The sequence below is a fragment of the Coenobita brevimanus genome, chromosome 22, assembly GCF_032717465.1.
Source record: "Coenobita brevimanus isolate Jiangsu-jjx chromosome 22, ASM3271746v2, whole genome shotgun sequence".
Classification (NCBI taxonomy): domain Eukaryota; kingdom Metazoa; phylum Arthropoda; class Malacostraca; order Decapoda; family Coenobitidae; genus Coenobita; species Coenobita brevimanus.
In genome coordinates this window covers 42069238-42091577 of record NC_136975.1, presented here as the reverse complement: position 1 = coordinate 42091577, position 22340 = coordinate 42069238, and positions in this window count along the sequence as shown.

Below are 22340 nucleotides of genomic sequence, written 5' to 3'. Positions count from 1 at the left end.
AGAAGGGAGGAGATGGAAGGTGCAACTGAATCAGGGATTTTTAGATACGATGCAGAAAAAGAAGAAGAGATAGGGGACAAAAGATAGCAACAAGGCTGAAAAGGGTGGGGAGACAGGGAATGTGAAGAACGGTAGGGACGAGTTAACAGGGGAGCGAAACACCACAGGAAGGAGGAAGGGAAAGCAAGGAAGGAAAGAAGAACAATGAAGTAGAAATGAGCAAAGGAGGAGGAAGGGATTATGATGACCATATGAAGGAAATCATGAAAGAGGGTCTGCAGAGAGGCTAAAAACAGAGATGTGATAATCAGCAAGGAACGACCAAGTTTAACAGAGAAAGGTGTGAGAGGGGGAAAATAGAAAGAAGAGTAACCTACGTATGACAGAAAACGCAGCAAGGTGAGGCAGGGAGAGACGGGTGGGAGGCAAGTTGGGGAAGGAAAGTTAAGAGGAAAGCAAGGATGGTCAGTGGATGAGATATGAAGGGAAGCAGGGGGATGTAGGTGAGGAAAGAAAAGAAAAGGAGGACAGGTAAGGACTTGACAAAGAGGAAAAGGTAGCCTGGAAGGGAAGGAAGGGAAGGAATGGTAATAAGGACTAGACAAAGAAGGAAAGGAAGGACGAGACTGACAAAACAGAGGGGTAAGTGGTGCAGGAGGGGTAGGTAAGAGTGTAGAATCTGAGGCAATGTACAAAATAATTACTGTCGCGTGCAGCCACGGGAGACAATTCCGGCTGGGACTCATCCTTACCTGAAATTACAAGCCACCAGGTCCCTCAGGAGTGCATTATCTCTGAGTAATGGCGCTGGTGCTCAGGACCCCCTCCACTTCAACCCAGAATAAAGAAAAAAAATACACTATGCTATCTCAGTTCCACCTCAAGCGTGTCCCTTCTCGATTACCCCCTCTCCTCCCCCTCCTCCTCCTCCTACCACTTCTCCCCACCACTCCTTTTCTCTCCTCTCCTCCCTACCCGCTCCTTTCCTCTCCTCCCCTGCCTTCCTCCTCCATTAGTCCTTCCCTCTCCTCTCCATTCCTTCCCCCAGGTCTCCTTCCCTCTTATCACCTCCCCTCCACCACTCTCAGTCTCCTTCCATCTCCACCTCACACCACTCCTTACCTCCTCTCCCTCTCCACCCCACACCACTCCTTACCTTCTCTCCCTCTCCACCCCTCCCCTCTTCCCCCCTCTCTCTCAGTTTACTCTGGTTTACACACCTCCCCCTTATAATTCCTGAGTTTTACTGTCCTTAATCCTTGAAATTCATGCGCCATCTACTTCCCTCTTTAATTTTTCATATTCCCTTTGCCTTTCTTTTCTAAATCAATCCTTTCGACCTCCCCTGCTCTCCCTTTCATCTTCCTCTCTCTCTCATTAATCCATGAAATTCATGCCTCATCTACATTCCACCTTCATTTTTCATCATCCCTTTCTTTTCTGTATCAATTATTTTCCCTCTATTGCTCTCACTATCACCTACTTTTCCATCTCCTCATTCTCCTTTCTTCCTCTTTCTTTCCTTATTTTATATTCTCTTCCTCATTTTTCTCCTTTTGTTTTCCCTCCGCTTCTCCTCCTCCCCTCTTCTTCTTCCTCTTCCTCCTCTTCCCCTCCCTCATCCCCCTACCAGGAGGCCTTCGATCTGACCAAATAACACCGTAACAGCGACGGGAGGGCATCACTTTCGGTGAGGGAGGAGGGAGAGAGGAAAGTAGGGGAGAGAATGAGGAAGAGGGGAACGAAAGGAAAGATTGAGCGGGGAGAGGGGAAGGAAGACAGGAAAAGAGAGGGACAAAGAGGAAAGGAGAGAGCTGAGGGAAGGTGGGGGAGAGCAGAAGGAAGAAAGGGGGAAAAGAGATGGAAAAAAAGGGCTGGGAAGTCGAAGGAAAGTAAACGGAGGATTGGAGGGGAGAAAAGGGGAGAGTAGGGAAAGAAAGAAAAGAAAAGGGAGGAAAGTGAGAGGGAATGGGGGAAAGAAAATGGAAGAGAAAGGAACGAGGGGTGAAAGGAAGTAGGAAACAGGGAGAGGGTGAGGACGTGAGGAAGGAGAAACGGGGATGGGGGAGGACTGAAGGGAAAGGTGGGGAAAAGCGAGAGTAGGAGAGGATTAAGAGGGGGAGAAGAGATGGAAGGAAGGAAGAGGATGTGGGGGAAAGGGTCAAGAAGAGAAAGAGGAAAGATAATACGTGGATAAGAGGAAAGGGAGAAGAGAGGTGACCATGGAAACCCACTCATGAAATCAGATTAAGTCACTAGAGGAGGGAGTAATAATGAAAGAGAGAGAGAGAGAGAAAAAAAAAAAGAGAGGTGAGAGGACGGGAAAAATGTGGGGAAATAAGTGAAGGCAAAGAAATGGACATGGGTGGGGAAGAAGAAGAGAGGAAGTAAAGAAGAAGACAGGACAGAAAAAGAAGATACAAAAAGTAATGGCCAAGAGTGAGGGGAGAAAAACAGAGAGAAAGGGAAGAGTGAGGATAGGAAAGACGATACGTAATGGGTGCATAGGAGTGAGAGGAGAAGTAGGGGTAAGGAGATGAGAGGACAGGAAAGAAGATACATAAAGAAGTTGATAACAGTGAGGGGAGAAGAAGAGAAGGGGTTAAGCAGAGGCGAGGACGAGGGGGGGGGGGTAACTCTAAGGTAAGCCACTCATGAAATTAGATTAAGCCACACCCAGGGAGCGGGCCGTGATCACAGCCCTGGTCCAGCACGGGCGGAATTATGCAGCGCGAGGTAAGCTAATACTGTCGCATATCAGGGCTAATCATGACACACGATCAGCTGATGACGGTCCACCTCTAGGTAATTATAGCATGGAGTGGGATGGTGTCCTCCTGAGGAAAGAGGTCGCGAAGAGCTGGGAGGGGGAAGGGGGGGGAAAAAGACTGGGGAAGGGGGCTACGGAGGGGAAGGGAGAAGACAGAGGAGGGAGATTAACCAAAAGAGGGAGAGAGGGGGTGGAGAAAAGATCACGGTTGCAGAAGGTCAGAGGGGATATCAAGGGAAGGACAGAAATAGATGGGTGATGAAACAAGGGATGAAAAACATGAAAAAAAATGGAAGAAAGAAGCATTGAAGGAGGACGGATATAGGTCAGGCGGAGATCAACGAGAGACTTATTAATGTGGGTGAAGGACAAATTAAGAGGTGTGTGTGTGTGTGTGTGTGTGTGTGTGTGTGTGTGTGTGTGTGTGTGTGTGTGTGTGTGTGTGTGTGTGTGTGTGTGTGTGTGTGTGTGTGTGTGTGTGTGTGTGTGTGTGTGTGTGAGAGAGAGAGAGAGAGAGAGAGAGAGAGAAGCATAGTGAAGGGATTAAAGGAGTAAGGGGAATGGCTGTTGGGAGGAAAAGGGTGGAGAAAAGCAGGAGAAACGAAGATAAGAAAGGAGAGAAGATAGGAGCAAAGGAGAAGTAAAAACGAATGGATAATATGTATGGTTAGTTGGACTGATTAGAAGATTGGGCGGTGGAAGATGGATAATTGGAAAAAGAAGTGTGATGAAAGATGGATAGATGGAGAGAGGAGGAAGGGAAAATATGGTAATGATGGATGGATGGATGGGGAAAAAATGTGAAAAATTATGATATTGGGAGAAAACGAAGATAATGTAATAAAAAAAAATGGGCACTGGTATTTTGAAGGCGATAATATGATGGATGATGGACAGCTGGAAGGAGGAGGAGCCGGAAACTGTAAACAAGGAGGGGAACGAAGATCTTTAGGAGGAAGAAAGAAAAATGTAAGTGTGGAGGAGGAGGAGGAGGAGACAAAAGCAGTAGAAAATGTGTCAAGATAACTGGGAGGAGGAGGCGGAGGAGCATGAGAGGCGGGGAGGGAGGGGGGCAGTGAGATGTAGGGAGGGGAGGTCGAGAATTACAATACTTTGGGAAGACAGATTGTGACACGGAGGGGAGTGATGAAGACACACACGCCGGACACTGCGTCATGCACAGGGGCAGCCACGATCACCACTACCCCCTTCTCTGCATGACCCTCCACCTTTCTGAATGACCCCAATTATCTCACCTTATGATTCTCCTCTTCCTCCTTGTTGTCTTCTTTACCCTCATTGTTTATCACTTTTGCCTCTCCTTCTGCCGTGCGTTCCTTTTCCTCTTAAGCATCTCCTTTCCTCCTCCTCTCTATCACTATTATTTCCCTCTCCTCTTTCTCTCACTTTCTCCCCTTTCCTCCTCCTCTCCAAAATCGTTACTCTTTCCATATTCCGTCCTCACTCCGCTATGCTTCCACTCTTACTTATGTCACACCGCCAACATCACCTGCATTTACTCACTGGTATTACTGGGTTATCGTTTTTACATGGATGTCTGTATGTCCTCTGATACGTTTTTTTTTTTTCTTTTTTAAAATGAGAATAGCACTAGGACACAGCGATATGATAATGCCAGGTACGAACTTCAAAGTTTTTTTTCTCTCTCTCTCATTGTGCGCTAACAGATGACATCACCGGGCATGTATCAAACCACCTACTTAATCCCTGTCCATCGCATTTCATACGAATTTGGAATGTTATACAGTACTATGAGGTACACTAACAAAGTCGCAAAATTCTGCATGTTTGCGAATTTATGGAAGAGTACTGCAACTACTGAACAGTCGGTTGTTTTTACCTGAAGCATTTGGATCAATCTCAACACTTGGATACTAAGGCATGGCTGCATGAAATACGACGAGCTTTTGTATGAGTCGGGAATTTCACTTTGTTTACTAGTCCAATCGACCCCCTAACCAGGTTTCACTTGGCAAATCAACTGAAAGGTTTATGGATCTTCGTTAGGATACACACACAGAAAAAAAGAAAAAGAAAAAGAAAACGGTATAATTACAACACAAATAAATCCCAATTGTATTCCCCCCTGATATAACGGAATTCGATTTGTCATGTCATGGTGTAGAGCACCGTACTGTGAACACTTGTCACATCTCCCGCCCATGGCCTACTACCTACATTACCCACAATTATTCAGTTTTTATTACTGTTGTCTTACACATCCCTGTGTCTGTCAGTCTGTGTTAACCACCCTTACTCTTGTCTATCATGGTCTGTCCTACATAGCTTCGGTCTGCTCTTCGTTATTTTCTACCACCAGCATTACCCACATTTACTCACACTTATTACACTGTTTCTTCCTTGACTGTCTCTCTGTCTACGTTAACCCTCTTCTAATGCTGTTCGTACCGTCCTCCCCTACACAATCACTTTGCTCTTCGTTATGTCCTACCACCTACATTACCCAAATTTACTCAGTTTCCATTACTACCGATCTGATACAGCCATGTGTCTGTCTGCATTAACTTCTTCACCTCGAGGACATAATCTATACATTTCGTTGTTGATACAAGACAATTTTAATCAGCTTGGGAAGAATCGCTTGTACTGAAGGAGCTAATGAAGATCTTATTTAACTCCATTTCGAAAAGTCTCCCCCACGGATAATCTTCTGCAAACTGAAAAAATAAAAACAAAACGTCAAGGGAGGGAAGAGGTTAACCTTTTCTTATTCCCGTCTATCACGGCCTGCCCTACATCAAGACCCATACAAACATCGGTCTGTTCCTCGTCTTTATCACCAACATAAGTTAGCCGTAACAACTCATTACTATCTTTCTTGCATGGTTGTCTGTCTGTCTTTGTTCACCCTCTCTTACCCCTGTCTGTCATGCCCTGCCCAATCTTTCACTCTGCTCTTCGTCACGTCCAACCACTAGCATTATCCACATTAACTCATGTTCATTATTACCTTTCTTCTCGTTCATTACTATCTTTCTTGCAAGGATGTCTGCTCTCCGTTATGCCCACCTGTCTGCTTCGCTCACCTACCATCACTCACGTCTACCACCTACTTTATCTGCTTTTAATTATATAGTTACTTTTGTGTTCTCGTTCTAGCCTGTGTTGCTGTCTGTCTATTTCCATTAATCCACAACTATTCCTCTTTCTGGAGACTGGCCTTTCACAACAGTCGGTATCTGTCTGTCACCGTCATGCCTGTCTCTCTTCTCTGTTCTACACTTGTCATATTCAACAACCTATATTACCCACAATAACTCTTTCAAGTCCTTCCTGCCCCACATTCCCATCTGCACCTGTCTCATTTCTCCCTTCCCTGCATTGCAATCTGACCCGGCAATATATTCGTTGATACAGTTCGTTCACCTTAACTTGAAGGAGATTTTAGTATTTTTGCGGCTATTTCACGCAGTTCTATAGCAGGATAAGCAAATATAACGGACCTAAAATAAAACACTACTTCTTGGTTAGCACTATATTCGTGTTAATTGCTAGTTACACCTCACTTATTCATGATGGAGAGACGGCAATTACAGTCCAAGTTAAAGAGGACAGTGTATAACAGTAAGTCTTAATTCTGCCTTTCCTGCATTTAGTTACTACCACACCGCAATGTCTAAGTGCACTTGGTCAAATTTCTGTCTCGCTTTCATTACCATCAATTTAGTGTCTGGTTTCTATTTTGTAACTAGATTATCATTCCTGTGTTTCCTGGTCGGCTCTACAAAATTAGCAGTCTGTCTGCACATTTTTTTTTTTTTCCGCTACCGTTATTCTTAGTCTCTCTTCTACAGCTGTCTGTCTACATTTAACATACTTTTATTCCCGTCTGTCTTGGCCCGTCATGTTAGCTGCTTGTATTACTCTAGTCCTTCCTTTATACATTGTTTGTCCTGCAAAACTGTCTGTCTAACCTAGTGGTCCGTCAACCCACTCTTATTGGTGTCTGTCTTACCTTATCACGTATAACCACCTTTGGACTCCGTCTGTACTAACTTGCTCTTAATCACATCTGTCTTGGTCTCCCCTGTAGCGATTTATGTCTCCTACAGCTGTCTAATCTGCTGTCAGTCACGTTCTAGTACCTACATACAAGGTAATCAGTCATTCGTATTCCTGTCCTCTTTGCCCTGTTTCGCATAGCCCGCTGTCTGCTGTCTGTCTAGCCGCTGTTACATCCGTCTACCTGTTTATTACGTTTTTCTTCATTCATCCGTTCCTCCTACGTTACCTGCTCTCTCTCTCTCTCTCTCTCTCTCTCTCTCTCTCTCTCTCTCTCTCTCTCTCTTTGGGGGGAGCTACCTTAAGTAATCATCTACCTGTTATGCTCGTCTACACTATCTCTTATTCACATCTTCCTTGTTTCATCTTGCATAGCTACACGTCCAATCTACCTGTCGGCTGTCTATCATTCTTACTACCTGGATAGCCCACAATTTATTCCCATTCTGTACAATTTATTCTTATTCTTGTCTAGTCCTGGGTAACTGTCTGAGTGTGTGTGTGTGTGTGTGTGTGTGTGTGTGTGTGTGTGTGTGTGTGTGTGTGTGTGTGTGTGTGTGTGTGTGTGTGTGTGTGTGTGTGTGTGTGTGTGTGTGTGTGTGTGTGTGTGTGTGTGTGTGTGTGTGTGTGTGTGTGTGTGTGTGTGTGTGTGTGGAGTTTCTCCGAAGCTGCTTAGAACAGGACATGTGGACCTTCAATCTCTTCACGACATTCTTCACTCCTGCCACTGTCATATTCTCAGGCACCACATTCCTTCTTCGTGCACTATCCCACCAAATCATGTTTACCACGGTTCTTCCCTCGTCATTCCCATTTATTAACATTCAAAGAAACATCTCGATAAGAACGTAATTTCGCTCCCTTTGTTGATAGTTTTCCATTACCATCCTAAACACTTCCTTGTATTTATTCCTACATTTACGCCACGCTTTTAAAAAACTCTTTCTCTTTCCCACTATCTGAGAAATCTATATACCTTTTTTCTTTCAAATTATGTATTTACTTTGTTTCATCTCACTAAAATCTTACACATTTGACTGTCCGTATATCCCCACTTTCATTCTCTTTCCCAATCCTCCATTTTCTCTTTCACTGCAGACTCGACCTTCACATTCCACCATGTTGTTCTCATTTAGCAAGCTGATACCCTTGCACCCTCTTCTCCTTTTACAGCACACCCCATCACTCTTCCTCACCCTCTCCTCCTCTTACTGCACATCCCTACATTTCTCCTCATCCTCTCCTCCTCTTACTGCACATCCCTACATTTCTCCTCACCCTCTCCTTCTCTTACTGCACATCCCTACATTTCTCCTCATCCTCTCCTTCTCTTACTGCTCATCCCTCCACTCTTCCTCACCCTCCCCTCCTCTTACTGCAATCCCTCCATTCTTCCTCACCTTCCCCTCCTCTTACTGCAATCCCTCCATTCTTCCTCACCTTCCCCTCCTCTTACTTCAATCCTTCCATTCTTCCTCACCTTCTCCTCTCATTGCACACCCTTCCTCGCCCTCTCCTCCTCTCACTGCACACCCTTCCTCACCCTCTCCTCCTCTCATTGCACACCCTTCCTCACCCTCTCTTCCTCTCACTGCACAGCCTTCCACTCTTCCTCACCCTCTCTTTCATCTCATTTCGTTTGGGTCCCCTCGCAGCACCCACCCCTTGTTAGTGCTGATCCTCCCGCTGTTCTCGTGCCCCCCCTGCAGAGCATAACTACCTGTGGAGTGTTACCTGGCGCTCGTTTCGGGTGCATCAGATACAAGAACCAGTACAATGACAGACGTGGTCGAGATAGTTCTATTCCAGCTAATGCCAGGCAATTTTACTCAGCCAAGAGTGAATAAAAAAACCCTGAGGGATACTACTGGTGTCATTATCTCTTGGTTGGAACAATTCAGACACTCAATTCCAACTAAAAGAGTATACAGTACTTAACTATGAGCAAGTCACAGCAGCCTGAGTATGAATTTGATACCATTATCTCTCCCATGGTCGGGATAACTTTAATATTCTATTCCAACTAACGCCAGACTACATCTTGTTCAGCTTAAGCGTGAGTCATTGGAGCCTGACTATTAAACATCATAACAGCATATTGGCAGTACATACAAAAACAAAACAGACAAAGTACGGGTGAACGAACAACAAAAAAAGGAGAAGCGGACCAAAGAACGTGGGTAAGAGTGAGAAGATGACCAAGGCTGTGAAGGCCCAGTCCATCACGGCAATAAATAAAAGGTAATTTGGATTTAGTCATTAGAGGCAAAGTGTGGGTTAATGAGAGACAGTGGAAGACAGAGGCAAGGAAAAAGGATGATAAAATAAAGAGAAGATTAGAGGGCAATTGAGGGTGGGTGCGGGAGGGGGTGCCACAATTTGCAGAGCGTGAGGGTGGGTGGCGTGCCTTCCCCTTGTGCCACCCCTCTAATTACCCTCACCAGGAAGTTCTCCAGGGCCAACCATCATCTAGTCTTTTCCCCCCTTCCCCTCAATCCCTCCCAAGTTCCGATCTGAACCCTCCACCCGTCCCTCCCTCCACGCTCCCCTCCCCCCCTCAACTGATCTCTTCTACCCTGCATCTTATCTTCTTCCCATTATTACCTGGCAGTACAAATGTGGGCCTGGATGCAACACTGCCTGTTGCGGATCGTATTCTTGGGGAATACTGAGACTTAGAAATAACCTGGCTGTCTGCCTTAATTACTCTCGTGCAGTCACGAGGCATTAATCCGAATCCTTCTTCGCAGTCTAATCCTTTCCCGTTCAGCCCAACCTCCCTCTGTTGTGTCTCATCCAGCCTCAATCTGATTCATTTTGCCCCCCAAAATCTTTTACCTCACACCATCCCATTCATCCTCAGTATCACTCACCAATTTCGCACTGTTTCAACCCTTCTATTTCCTTCTCACTCAAATCTACCTCACCCCGCCAGCCTAACCTATCCTACTCTTCACAGATTTTACTTTCCCCACCAAGTCCTACACTGCTCAGTTACAGTTTACACCGTCCTTGATCCTGCCAAGCTGTTTATTTTTTTGAGTCTTGCTGGTGTGAAGATGGAGAGAAGAGGGGTTGCGATGTGGAGTATGTCGGCATCACGCGAGGTGGAGGCAATGGGTGAGTGTACAAGGAAGGCATCACTTGAAGGACCAGCATGTCATGACGCTCCCCTCCCGAGGCTCAATCCACACGTCGGCCAACTATAGGCCTTGGGCCAGGTGAGAGCTTGACGTGGCCACGTGAGTCGTGTTAGATTCCCAGGGGGTCGCACCAGGAATTAACAGAGCAAATGGGGCCACCACGGTGGAGGTAGAAAATCACATATTCGCTAGGTTAAAAACATTTTCACAAGAGGATAGAAAAGTTGGGATGGCGGCCTGTAACGACCAAACCAAGAGAGGATTTAATAAGCTCCAGAATTAGAGAACACCGCCACCGTCTTTAACATTATCTTATAAAAACGCCACCGCTGATACAAGTGGGTATAACGCCTGACTCTTACGCGAAGCAATTTCGGGACAGATTAAAAAAATACACATATTACATACTTATAAATTCCCCTCCCTGCATAAAAGTTATCAAGTACAGAGGTATTACTGAACAAATTCAGTAGTGGTAAACGTGAGTATCCTGAATACCTCATGTGTCACGGTGTCAGGCGATTGAGCAATTAGGCTCTGGAAACCGGATACCCGATATACTTCTTGGACCAACTCCACCAGGCTCCACGGCACCACACCCACGCAACCTGACCCACTCTGGTTTGTGTGTGAGGGTGTGGATATTGTGTGGTGTGGGGTGGGGTAGGGGTGGTGCAACACTGTAAGGATGGAAGTTGGTGATATGGGAGTAGTGTGGGGATAATATAAGATTGTCATTATGTGAGGAGGTGTGGTATGTGTATGTAATGTATATATCTGAGGTGTGGGAGTGGTATCGGAGTGGAGTGGGATGGTGAGAGTAATGCAAAGCTGTAAGGACGTACTCTGCTGTGATAAGGATTTGGTGTGAGGATAAGGAGTGTGTGTCACTATATGAGGTGGTGGTGTTGATATAGGGCTGTAATTTTCCGAGATGTGGGAGTGGTATCGAGATGAAAAATGGTGTAGAACAGGAGTGGTGTGAATATGGCTTGAAGTTCCATTATATACTGAATATATATATATATATATATATATATATATATATATATATATATATATATATATATATATATATATGGAACCTCTATGGTACAGTGGTAAAGTGTGCGTTTTCGTACACTGAAGAACGAGAGTTCGCGCCCCGCCAAGGTAATAAACTCTGGGAGCGTTCTTCTGACCACGTACTGCTTGGCGGACATCAGGGGTGCTGTGGTTGAACCAGTGTCGCATACAATAAAGTATGCTTGCACCCAGTCGGCTTGCGCGGGCCGATTACACTTGGTTCACACACTACACACACATTCAAAGCCACTACAACACTACAATTACACTTACAAGCACTTCTCACCCTACATACAATATCTACCATACAGACTAAGCCACTTGGTAGAGATACATTGGCTGTATCGTCCCCACTTCGGTAGGGATAGGCTGGTCCTGCAGTGGACATATATATATATATATATATATATATATATATATAACTGGACAGAGAGAGAGAGAGAGAGAGAGTCTTGGTCGCAGTCTGAAATTTACTTATAATCTAAGTACAGGAACAGGTGATGGCCGTTTGATACAACTGGACAATTATCATGCAAGTTAATGATCACATGTTGTAAGCCTGGCTTTACTTCCCTTCGCAATGTAACAAGTGGAAGAACACGATAACAAATACAATAGCTTCGTATTACTGTTTCAACCAGTATGTTTTGAAATTACAAATTAAATATATCCCTTCCTTATCAATCAGGTGAACTGCAACAACAACACAATGCAGAAGTGTGAGTCCACTTCGACTAGCGAGGAGCTGACTTCAGTTATATGATGGCGTTTTATGTCATTATCTAGCTAACCATCAAACGATTTCATTTAGCTTAGTATAAATATCTGGCAGTGAAGGGATTTGAAACACTGATTGTATTCTTCAGTTTTGCCATGCACTGCTGAACCATTTTATTCAGTCTGGAGGTATCTCGAACTAAGAGGATAATAGTCACTGATATGACACTTTACCATCCACAAAGTGAGCTACGAGGGGTTAGGGAACAGTAAATATTAACAAAGAATAGAAGCTCCTGGGCAGAAAGCTTAAGGTCTAATACAGAAGTGGGTGGTTGTTACCGATGCAATTGGTACGTACCCGTATATATTCTCTCTCTCTCTCTCTCTCTCTCTCTCTCTCTCTCTCTCTCTCTCACACACACACACACACACACACACACACACACACACTTTTATCTAAGCATCATCCTCTTTAATTCCTTTCTCCATTTGCTTCACTCCTGATTGTCTCCTAATTCATTCTCATCACCTCTCCGTTTTCTCCCTCACTCTATTGCTCTCCAACTCAGTGCCTCTCTTTCTCCCAGTGCCCTTCCCTTCCTGTATACCCTCCCTCCCTCTTCCCTTTCCATCGCCTCTACCTTCACTCCCTCCCACAATTACTCTCTCCCAATACCTCTCCGTAAATTGTCTGCCTTCTAATGCTTTCCTACCAGTTCTTCTCTTTTCCAGTGGCATTCTCTCCCTCTCGGTATCTCTCTCCTTTCCACTAAGTCTCTCCACTCTCACTTCCTTTCTCTCCAGACTCTCTCTCTCTCTCTCTCTATTCCAATGCCTTGCTCTCGACAGTCCCTCACCCCAGAGTACATTTCCCTCCAATTCCAAATCCCCTTATGACTATTCCTCCTATTTCCTCCCTTCCATTCATTTTCTCCCTCACAGTATCTCTCCCCCTTCCCGTGCGTTTCTCCCTTAGTAATGTCTCTGCCTCCCACTGCCTCTCCCTCCAATTCCATCTCCTCTAAGTACTTTTCCTTACATTTCATCTCTCCTCCCTTTCTCCTTCCCATCCATTCTCTCCCTCACAATCTCTCTCCCTTAGCAATATATCTCCCTCCCACTATCCCTCCGAATCCATCTTCCCTAATGACTCTTCCCTCTAATTTCTTCCTCCCATCTGTTCTCTCTCTCTCTCTCTCTCTTAGTATACCTATCTCTCCCTTCCACAGCAATTCTCCCTTAGCACTATACCTCCCTCCCACTGCCTCTCTCCCTGAATCCATCTAACCTAATGACTTTTCCTCCTAATTCCTCCCTCCCATCCGTTCTCCGCCTCCCAGTGATCCAGGGCGAGGGGGAATGCCAGTGCCAGGGAGGGATGATGAGAGGGCCGCGGGCTGTCAGGTGCCGTGGCGGGCCCAGCGTCGTCATGCGAGCTGACAAGAGGCTCTCATGTTACGAGCGCCGCGCACGAGCAAATTGTCGGGGTGCGTGACGAGCCCAGACCACCCCTCCAGATTTATGCGTTCGCCCTCACGGAAACTTCCCCCTCTCCCTTTCACTCTCCTTTCTCCCTCTCCCTCGTGTCTTGCTCCCCCCACCTCCATCCTGATTCCCCCCCCCCATTTCTTTCTCCCCGGTGTCTTACCTTCTCCCTCCACTTCCATACTGATTCCCCCACCCCCTCCTTTTCTCTTCCTCATGTCTTACCTTCCTTCCCACCAAGCTCCTTACCGATTTCCCCCTCCCCTCTCTCATGTCTTGCTCTCCTCCACCTCCATACTGTCTTCCCCCCTTTCTCCCTCCATACTGCCTCTCCCCTCCGTCAATCACCCTATCTTACTCTGTCAACGCACTTCTCTGCCTCCTTTGCCTTAACAAACACTAAATTTTCTGTTAAAGTACGTCTCAGTTTTACAATCCACGTCACTCGTCCTCCCTCTCCGCCACGTCTGTGCCTCCCTGCTACCTCCTTGCCGCCTCCCCTCCTCCCTCCATCACCTCACCTTATCGTGTCAAAGTACTTCTCTCCTCCTCCTTTGCCTTGGCACACTATGACATTTGTTAAAGCACTCCTTCTTTTCTATTTCCAATCCTTTTTGTCCTAAAATTCTTATCTTTTTCCCTCTTTCTTTCTTATCTACCTTCTCCTCTTGCACCCCGACACAATACTTTTAAGGAACACCGAGTACTCTTTCCAGTTTCCAGTCTCTTTTCTTTCCATTCCCACTACATTACCCTGTTTAAACACTTCTCTCTTCTCTACTCCCTAACTCCTTTACCTTGACACTATACAAAACCAGATTTCCTATTTAAAAAAAAAAAAAAAAAATCCCCCTACCTCACCCTACCAAAGGTTTCCCTAATCTCTCCCATCTACGGTACCTCCTTTACCTCGACACTGTATCTACTATTCAGGTAATCCTCAACTTCACGTTCTTACTTATCTTTTAACACCCTTCCCCCTCCGGCCCTCTACTTTACTGTCGGAGCACTACTCTCTTCTCTATCCCCATTCCTCCTTTGTCCTGACACTATACTTTCTATCAAATCCCTCCCTCCCTCCCTCCCTCCCTCTCTCTCTCTCTCTCTCTCTCTCTCTCTCTCTCAAAGCACGATCTCTTTTCTACCCCGTACCTCTTTAACCTCAACAGTACACCTGCTAAAGCAATTATTTATTTCACATTCCCAACCACCTGTCAAAAGAGATTTATTTCTTCTACTGAAATCGTACCCTATCAAAATACCCTCCCCTGCCCCACAGCCATACTCCCCTGCCACTGCCATACTCCTTGGTCCGTATTCTCGCAGGGTAAGGAGGCTTCGTAACTCCTAGCCCTAACCGAATTATTTTGTTCATTACACCTTATCACCCTTTTCTGTGTTATATAAATCCTTCCTAATATCGCCATAGTCTGTATAAATAATACACAAAAGGATATTAACCAGACATATCTATAGATAAATCGCTAAGGAAGAGCTGCTACGGAGCTTCCTTAACCAACGAGAAACTGGCCCATTTCTCTCCTTTTGCTTCTATTTTTATTTCTCCATTTACATTTTTTCTCTCCTTCTACTCTTCTCCACCTGTACCTTACCTGTCAGAGCAAGTCTTTCTTTCCGTTTTTTTATTTTACTTCATCAAAGATTTCCCTTCTTTCACGTACTGATCCCTTGCCACCAACATACGACCTTTCTCCCATCAAAGTACTCCCTTCTCCCCTCTTTCCCCTATATGTCAAAGCACTACCCCACACTTCCCTCCCCTCTTAAACTATTCCCTCCATCTCTATTCTTCACTGCCCTATCCAAACATGCTCTCCCCCCACCCCTTTCCTCCCCACCAAGGCATTCTCTCTCTCTCTCTCTCTCTCTCTCTCTCTCTCTCTCTCTCTTTCGTCAAACCATTTCCTCTCGTCACCCCCCATGCACCCCATATCATCTACTCTTCTCCCATTCCGGCCAGTGACGGTCCATTTTCCCTTGTTCAAGCTCTCCTTTATCCCACCTTCGTATTCTTATTTTCCTTTCCAATCTTTCTGGGGATTTTTTTTTCCTCGACTCCTTTCCCTAACCTCTCACTCATACTTTTTCCCCATCTTCCTCCAGCCCTGTAATGCATTATTCCCACTCCAAAACTCAATGCTCCCTTCCCTGTTTACTGGAACTCTTCTCACACCTTTCACTTCTATTCTACCCACATCCTTGCCACATTTGCTTCCAACTAGTTCATCTAATGCTCCGATAATACACTATCTCCTGCGAGTTCACCATGGGGGCTCTTTTCCTCACCTAGAAACCTATACTCCACTTCCTTCCTTCCTCTTCACTGGCACTCATAGCCCCTGACAAAATTTTTCTCCTCCCTGCTTTGTGCTAATTCTCGTTTTGCTCAGATTCTGTATTCTCTGTCCCGCATTCATATTGGGATTCTTCTGATTTTCAGGATACACCTCTTCTCTTTTCTCACTTTATTTACACGCCACTCCCCTGCGGACGCTTCCTTCCCTTCCTACTTTTCCCTGCCACCAATCCTCCCAGACCGACCTCTTCTCGACTCAACTTTTGCTCCATCCCTACCCCATCCTTCCTTCACTCTAACCCTTCCATGCTCCCATTCCCATCCTTCTTTCTGCTCCTCTCCTTTCCGTCCTCTTCTTCCTCTCTTGTCCCCGTTCACCTTTTTCCCCCTTCATCGTTCTGCCCTTGCTTCTTTCTAATTTTACTTCTCCCGCTTCCCCTCCATCCTTCCTTCGTCCCCTCCGTCCTTCCTTCCTCCCCCTTATTCCTCTGTTTCAACTCTTCTGCTCCCCCTTTCTCTTCTCCCCTTCATGTTCTCACCCCTCCCCGGCTCCTCAGTCACCCCACTTCTTCTTTCCCCTTAACTCCCCCCTCCCCTTCCCCTCAACCCAGTACTCACGCACTCACACCTCGACTGGAATGAAAACAAACGTAAATGCAATAAACGTCTCCTCTTATATTTCAATTGAATTACTGGATAATAAACACATGCAACACCTTTTTTTCGACTGTACCTGAGAAACACAGACGCAGGAATTTTCGTTAATAATTTTTCTTAACTGGTGATCTATCAAACGACGTTAATTGGGTTCACTACCTTCGAACTGCAGTTAAAATATGTTTTTATAGCGGACATGCAAAACAGGTATAAAATTCAAAGTAGTACCATTATTTAGCAGTGCCTGATATTCTGTGACCTACAAAGAACCTCAAACCTGCAATCAGATAACGACATAAATCATCCGATCATTGTCACCGAGTCGTTACTGGTGATGCATGATACACGCAGCCAGCAAGGAGGGAACTGATGGCTACTTGTGAGCTATAGTCCAGTGTCAGCAACCAAGGCGACCCAAAGCACTCCCAGTAACGTGACGGGTGTCAGTGTGCCGGCAAGGTGTGTGTGTGGCCCCGTGAGTTACTGCTTGATTTATCACGTTATTCTCCACACTTAAATAAATATGACAGCCTGGAAATATACGCATACTGCCAAAACCAACATAAAACATTTCTGCAGCATATTCGCTCGTAAAAAAAAAATGCAAGTAAGGAGAAAACAGGGGCGTAAAATGTGTGTAATGACGCGCTCTGATAGACCATTCAGTATGTAAAACAGACATGGATGGTGAAATACAACATACAGACGACGAAACACAACCCAACTGGGACAAGATTTCTTGCCACCTCAAACTGTTCGTAACAAATAAACAAAAGCCAGCCTCTTCAGCCTGATTACGTCTTTATATTGTATCCATCATATGTTTATTCAGCAAAGGAGAGACTTTTTAAAGAGGAGTTCAGTGGCCTCCATTAAATCGTATACTTTCAGTTGTCTCTCAAACTGAATACAGTAGAAACGTCTGAGGACAGACAAATTATCATAAATCTCCAAGCGAGAACGGGAAACCAGGTAAATTTCGCGGGTCGTTTTGCCAGCTTTACGTCACGTGTTCACTACTGATCCCTTCAATGTCATGTCTTATTATATTTTACTGGCGTTGTCTCCTGACGATTTCTATTCAGATTAAGACAATTTTCACTCTGGAGGAGTTATATGTAGTTTTCATGAACCATTCCGCTACCCGAGCTTCATCAAAAACTCCAGTGTCATCGAACTGAGGGGAAGTCTCTGAGGGGCTCGATGGGTTAGTGTTACATACTGATAACAGACAACTTTAACATCGGTGCTCTCGTATACGGCCAATGAACCAATCCTACCCCCCTTCATTATGTAATTGTCTTTCCTGAGTTTGATAAAAAAAAATCTTGTGGTAACCTGAAGAAACAGACATCGTACTGAAAGCGTTAAGCTGAGTGAAGTAGATTTCTTTCAAGTGCACGAGTGATAAAATCCCCCTCACCACCCACCCCCTGGGCATGCAAGGACGACTTGTTCAAGAACTAGCAAGAATCTCAATTACCCCTACCCTTCATTAGAAAGCACAAAAAACACCCTTCATTAGAGAACAGACACACATAAAAACACCCTTCATTAGAGAACACACACATACACATACACACACACACACACACACACACACACACACACACACACACACACACACACACACACACAAATCCTTCATCAGAGAACACAAAAAACACCCACACTCTCGGTCAAAAGTTGAACAGGATCGCGTTGTAGGCCACAATCACCGCTCCGTACAAGAATAAATAGTTTCATAAAGGGTGGTGATGCAGGGAGGGAATAAAGGAGACAAAGAGTGGTAAGGGTTAACTCTTTGGTCAGGGCAAGTATCTGTAATCTGAATAAAATTGTCTGTCGTGAGGTAAAATATAATAATGATTTCTTTTTTCTGCTGCGATCGTTAATTGTAATAGTGTCTGGCGTATTTGGTGTCCTGTGTTTATCGTGAGTATAGTAAAAATTGTCTGACGTCACCCGATATAAGATGAAGTCACTAATTCCCAGTCAAAGGATTAAGTAAAGGACTGAGGCATGGATAAGATAAAGAGGGGGTACAGATCAATCACGATGGTATGCCTAAAACAAAGAATGTGGTATGATTTACATAAAGGATGTTGCATAGAAAATACAGAGATGGTATGATTAAGACAAAGGATGTGGTATAAATCAAACAAAGGAGATTATACAGGGCATAGGAAGTGGTGTGGGTTAAACAACGGTAGACGAAACATACAGGTCTGACGATGGAATATGGCATGGCTTTAACAACACATGGCAGAGATCATGCACAGGAGGTGGTGCATACTTTATACGAATGGTGGCGTGGATTATGTGTTATACAGGCAGAGCAGGCGATACGAACTACAGCAAAGAGGTGGTGTAGATAAGACAAAAGCAGTGGTGGGGATTATGCACCAGTATTTCCTGATTCCAGCATGGCTCCGATCTAACATGCACCTACTATAATCTGGGGCCTGACCCTCTTTGTGACTGATAGCCGCCTACATGGTTATCTGTCCTACATTACATCCCCATGGCACGTGCCCTTTCCGTCTCTCACTCGCCCTGCCAGAGCGTGAAGCAAAGACGCTGAGAGGAAGGAGGCAGAAGTAAGAAACTGAGAAAATTATCAGGAAACTGGGAGAGATTTTAATGATATGGAGAGAGACGGCAGACAGAAATGGGACGTAGACATTACCTTCATTACTATGACGGGGTTCTAAGCTGAATAAAATTGTCTATGGATAGCAAGAAAGATATTATCAAACGATTTGGTACTTAAGGAGTTAATGGAAATATTTTCACCTTCCTTTACTACGAAACATCTGAGGGAAGCAAGAATAAAATAAATGAAAAAGTCGGCATACTTAAGTAGGCTAAAGGTGTAAGACTAAAGGTAAGAGGGAAAAACAATTATATATCTCTCGCATTTCATGAAAAGCTGGGGTGGGCAATCCTGTTACCCTTACGAGATCTTGCTCGTAATAATCAAGAGGGTCGGAGTTTCGTTTCAGGAAGTCGGAGTCCCAGACACGTACGGAAATTTTTGACAGTGACTGTACAGTTGCAGGCATAAATTCACATCCACATGACAATAACCAATAACGAAACAGTGAGCGATCTTTTACGAAAGTCAGTGGTGCGATCTTCGGAGCCCATTAAACTTTTCAGAACATTATGTAAGTTTCACAATCGTTCGACTAAAAAAAAAAAAAAAAAAAAAAAAAAAAAAGTTATATATTAGTGTCTAGGTATCACGACTAAGTAGGCTAATCACTCTCGATCCACCCCACTCACAACAAGGAAGTATGAGTAAAATGTTCCAGGAAAGACTAGAGAAATGGAGAAAAAGGCGACCCCCAGTGCCTCCCTCCTCGGCGTTATCTCTGTAATGCTCGTGGACGAAGTAGAAACTTTTTTATTACGGGACTAACGAGGCGATCTTATTGTAGGATGGAAGCCGCGGCGACCAAACTGCCTCATTAGCAGCAGGGTGCCACAAGGGGGAGGCAGGAGGGGGTGCTAGAGGAAGGGGGAAGGGCGAAATGGTATAGGGGGAGGGGGAAGTGAAGGTGGGATGGGGAAGTGAAAGAAGGGGGAAGTGGAGGAAGGGGAAGGGGGAAATGGAGGACGGGGGAGGGGAAAGTGCAGGAGGAGGGAGGGGGAAGAAGTGGAGGAGGGGGAGGGGGAGAAGGGGAATATGAGAGGAGGAGGAGACGGGATGGTAGGACAGGGGGGGGAAAAAGCAGAGGGGAAGAGGAGGAGAAGGGGAATAGGAGGTCAAAGAGAGGGTAACAACAAGGAAGAATTTTGAAGGTAAGGGAATTACTCTTTCAGCCCGATGATACACTACATACTTTATTCTTGCTAACACTAATTACTTTTTCTTGGCACTGAAAAGACGTCCTCAAACAGACAGGTGTAAAATAAAATCCGAACTAGCCCTTACAGCCTGAATGCGTCTTAGTCTCTTCTGATTAATGGCATTCTTTTTATCTTTGTTCTCAGACAGACGATTTCATAAAGATATCCTCGAGGTGAAATGGTTAAGGTACAGTTTGTGTGTAAGAAACTGTGGTACCTTCAAAGTCTGGGAGCACAGAATGTCATATGCAGGGGTGCAAAACATACCAGACGGTTCATTGTCTAAATAATCAGTGTCAGAATAGCTACTCAAAACGGCTAAGCATCTTTCCAAGGTTGGCCGTATTTCCATACTCTTGGCAACCACTGTTTTGCCATTTCAACAGTATTTTTTATTTTCCTGCGACAACAAAGAAATGCTAAACACACACACACACACACACACACACACACACACACACACACACACACACACACACACACACACACACACACACTTCTGACGAGGGATGCAAAAAATTTACTCTAAAAATCAAAATGGTGTGGGTACCAAGAGAGGCTATGAACCACTGGTATGGGTGTAAGGAATAGAGATTAATGGTGTTAGAGTGAGAGACCATGGTTCGAGTGAGGGAGGACGAGTTAGAGTGAGGAAGGAGGAGCTAGTGTACGGGAGGAGGAGCTAGTGTGAGGAAGGAGGAGAGAGTAAATGGCCTATAGAGAAGCGAGGAAGGGTAAGGCTGATGGAAGCAGGAAAGGATATAGTGAGCCAATATATGCTGATGTACTGAAGGTCTGGCACATGTTAATAAGAAGTAACACAACGGCAAGAAATGGAAACAAGAGTGAAAAAAAAAAAAAAAATGTGATAAAGATGAAGAAAGAAGGGTAAAACCAAAGACTAAAATGTAATAGTGAGCCAACTAAAACTACAAGTGCATGACGGGGCATTGGGGCGAAGTGGAAATAATTTTAAAATAAAAATGAAAGGGAAGTAAACATGAGCAAAACGAGGAAAAATAATGGTTAAATTCAATATCAAAGGATAGATCTGAAAAAAAGGACTAACATCTAGAAAGCTGATATAGAAAAAAAAAGAAAGAAAAAAAGAAAGAATGCTGTAGAGGGGTAACAATGGAAAGAGAGAGAGAGAGAGAGAGAGAGAGAGAGAGATGAGATGAGAGAGAGAGAGAGAGAGAGAGACAGACAGACAGACAGACAGACAGACAGACAGAAACAAAAAGGAAACTATTAGTAAACAGTAGAGGTGAAAAAATACAGTAAAAAAAAAATAATAGTAAACGCGAAGAAAGGACGGTAATATTTCAAGAAGAGTAAAACTCCATAAAGCATTAATAAGAATATATTAAAGAGAAAGGTATTTACAAATCAAAAAGAATAAAAGCCAAGAAACAAAGAATTGATCAGAAAAGAGGATAAAAAATAAAGAAAGCAATTAGTTTAAAAAATTAAAAAACTGATGACCAATAGCATCACAGAGAAGAAACTAGATTTAAAAATAAAGATTAATAAGACGTGGCGACAAAAGTGGAGATAAAGGAAAAAACAAGAAAATACGTGAAAAAAATAAGGGAAAAACTAATTCAGTACTGTACCGTACCAAATTTATCGGATCTACATAAACATCTTAACAATATCTATTACGGTGCTCAGGTAGGCATGGAGAAGGAAAATGTAAGAAAAAGAGGCGAGTGAAAAAAGGGATTAGTAAGAAAAGGAGACCAGGAGTAAAGAGAGGAGGAAATCAATAAGAAAAGGTGGCAAAAGTGCAGAAAGAAAGAGACTAGTAATAAAAGGAGACCAGAAGATAATGAAAGATAAGAGTAGGAAAAACTGTGATGACGAGAAGGAATCGGAGAAAAACAAGTGCGAGTATAATGAAAATATAATCCAGTACCGTACTAAACCCTACAAAACCCAAAGAAAAGGAGACGAGAATGTAAAAAAAAAAAAAAGAGAGAAAAAAAAAACGCTCATTAGAAAAACTGATGACTGGATGGACTCGGGGATTGACGAGTAAGAATAAAAGGAAATATAGTCCAGTATCGTATTAAATCCTACAAAACCCAAAGGCTGACGTATACCCAGACAATACTTATCACGGTGCCCAGGTATGTGTGGAAAGGGAGCATTAATATCAGGTACAGAGAAAGAAGGTGAAATAATAACGTACAATAGGCAAGAGTTAACTGTATTTCTGAGGGAACTGGGAGCTTCCTCTCTCTCTCTCTCTCTCATTTCCAATGCTTCTCTCCATTCACGT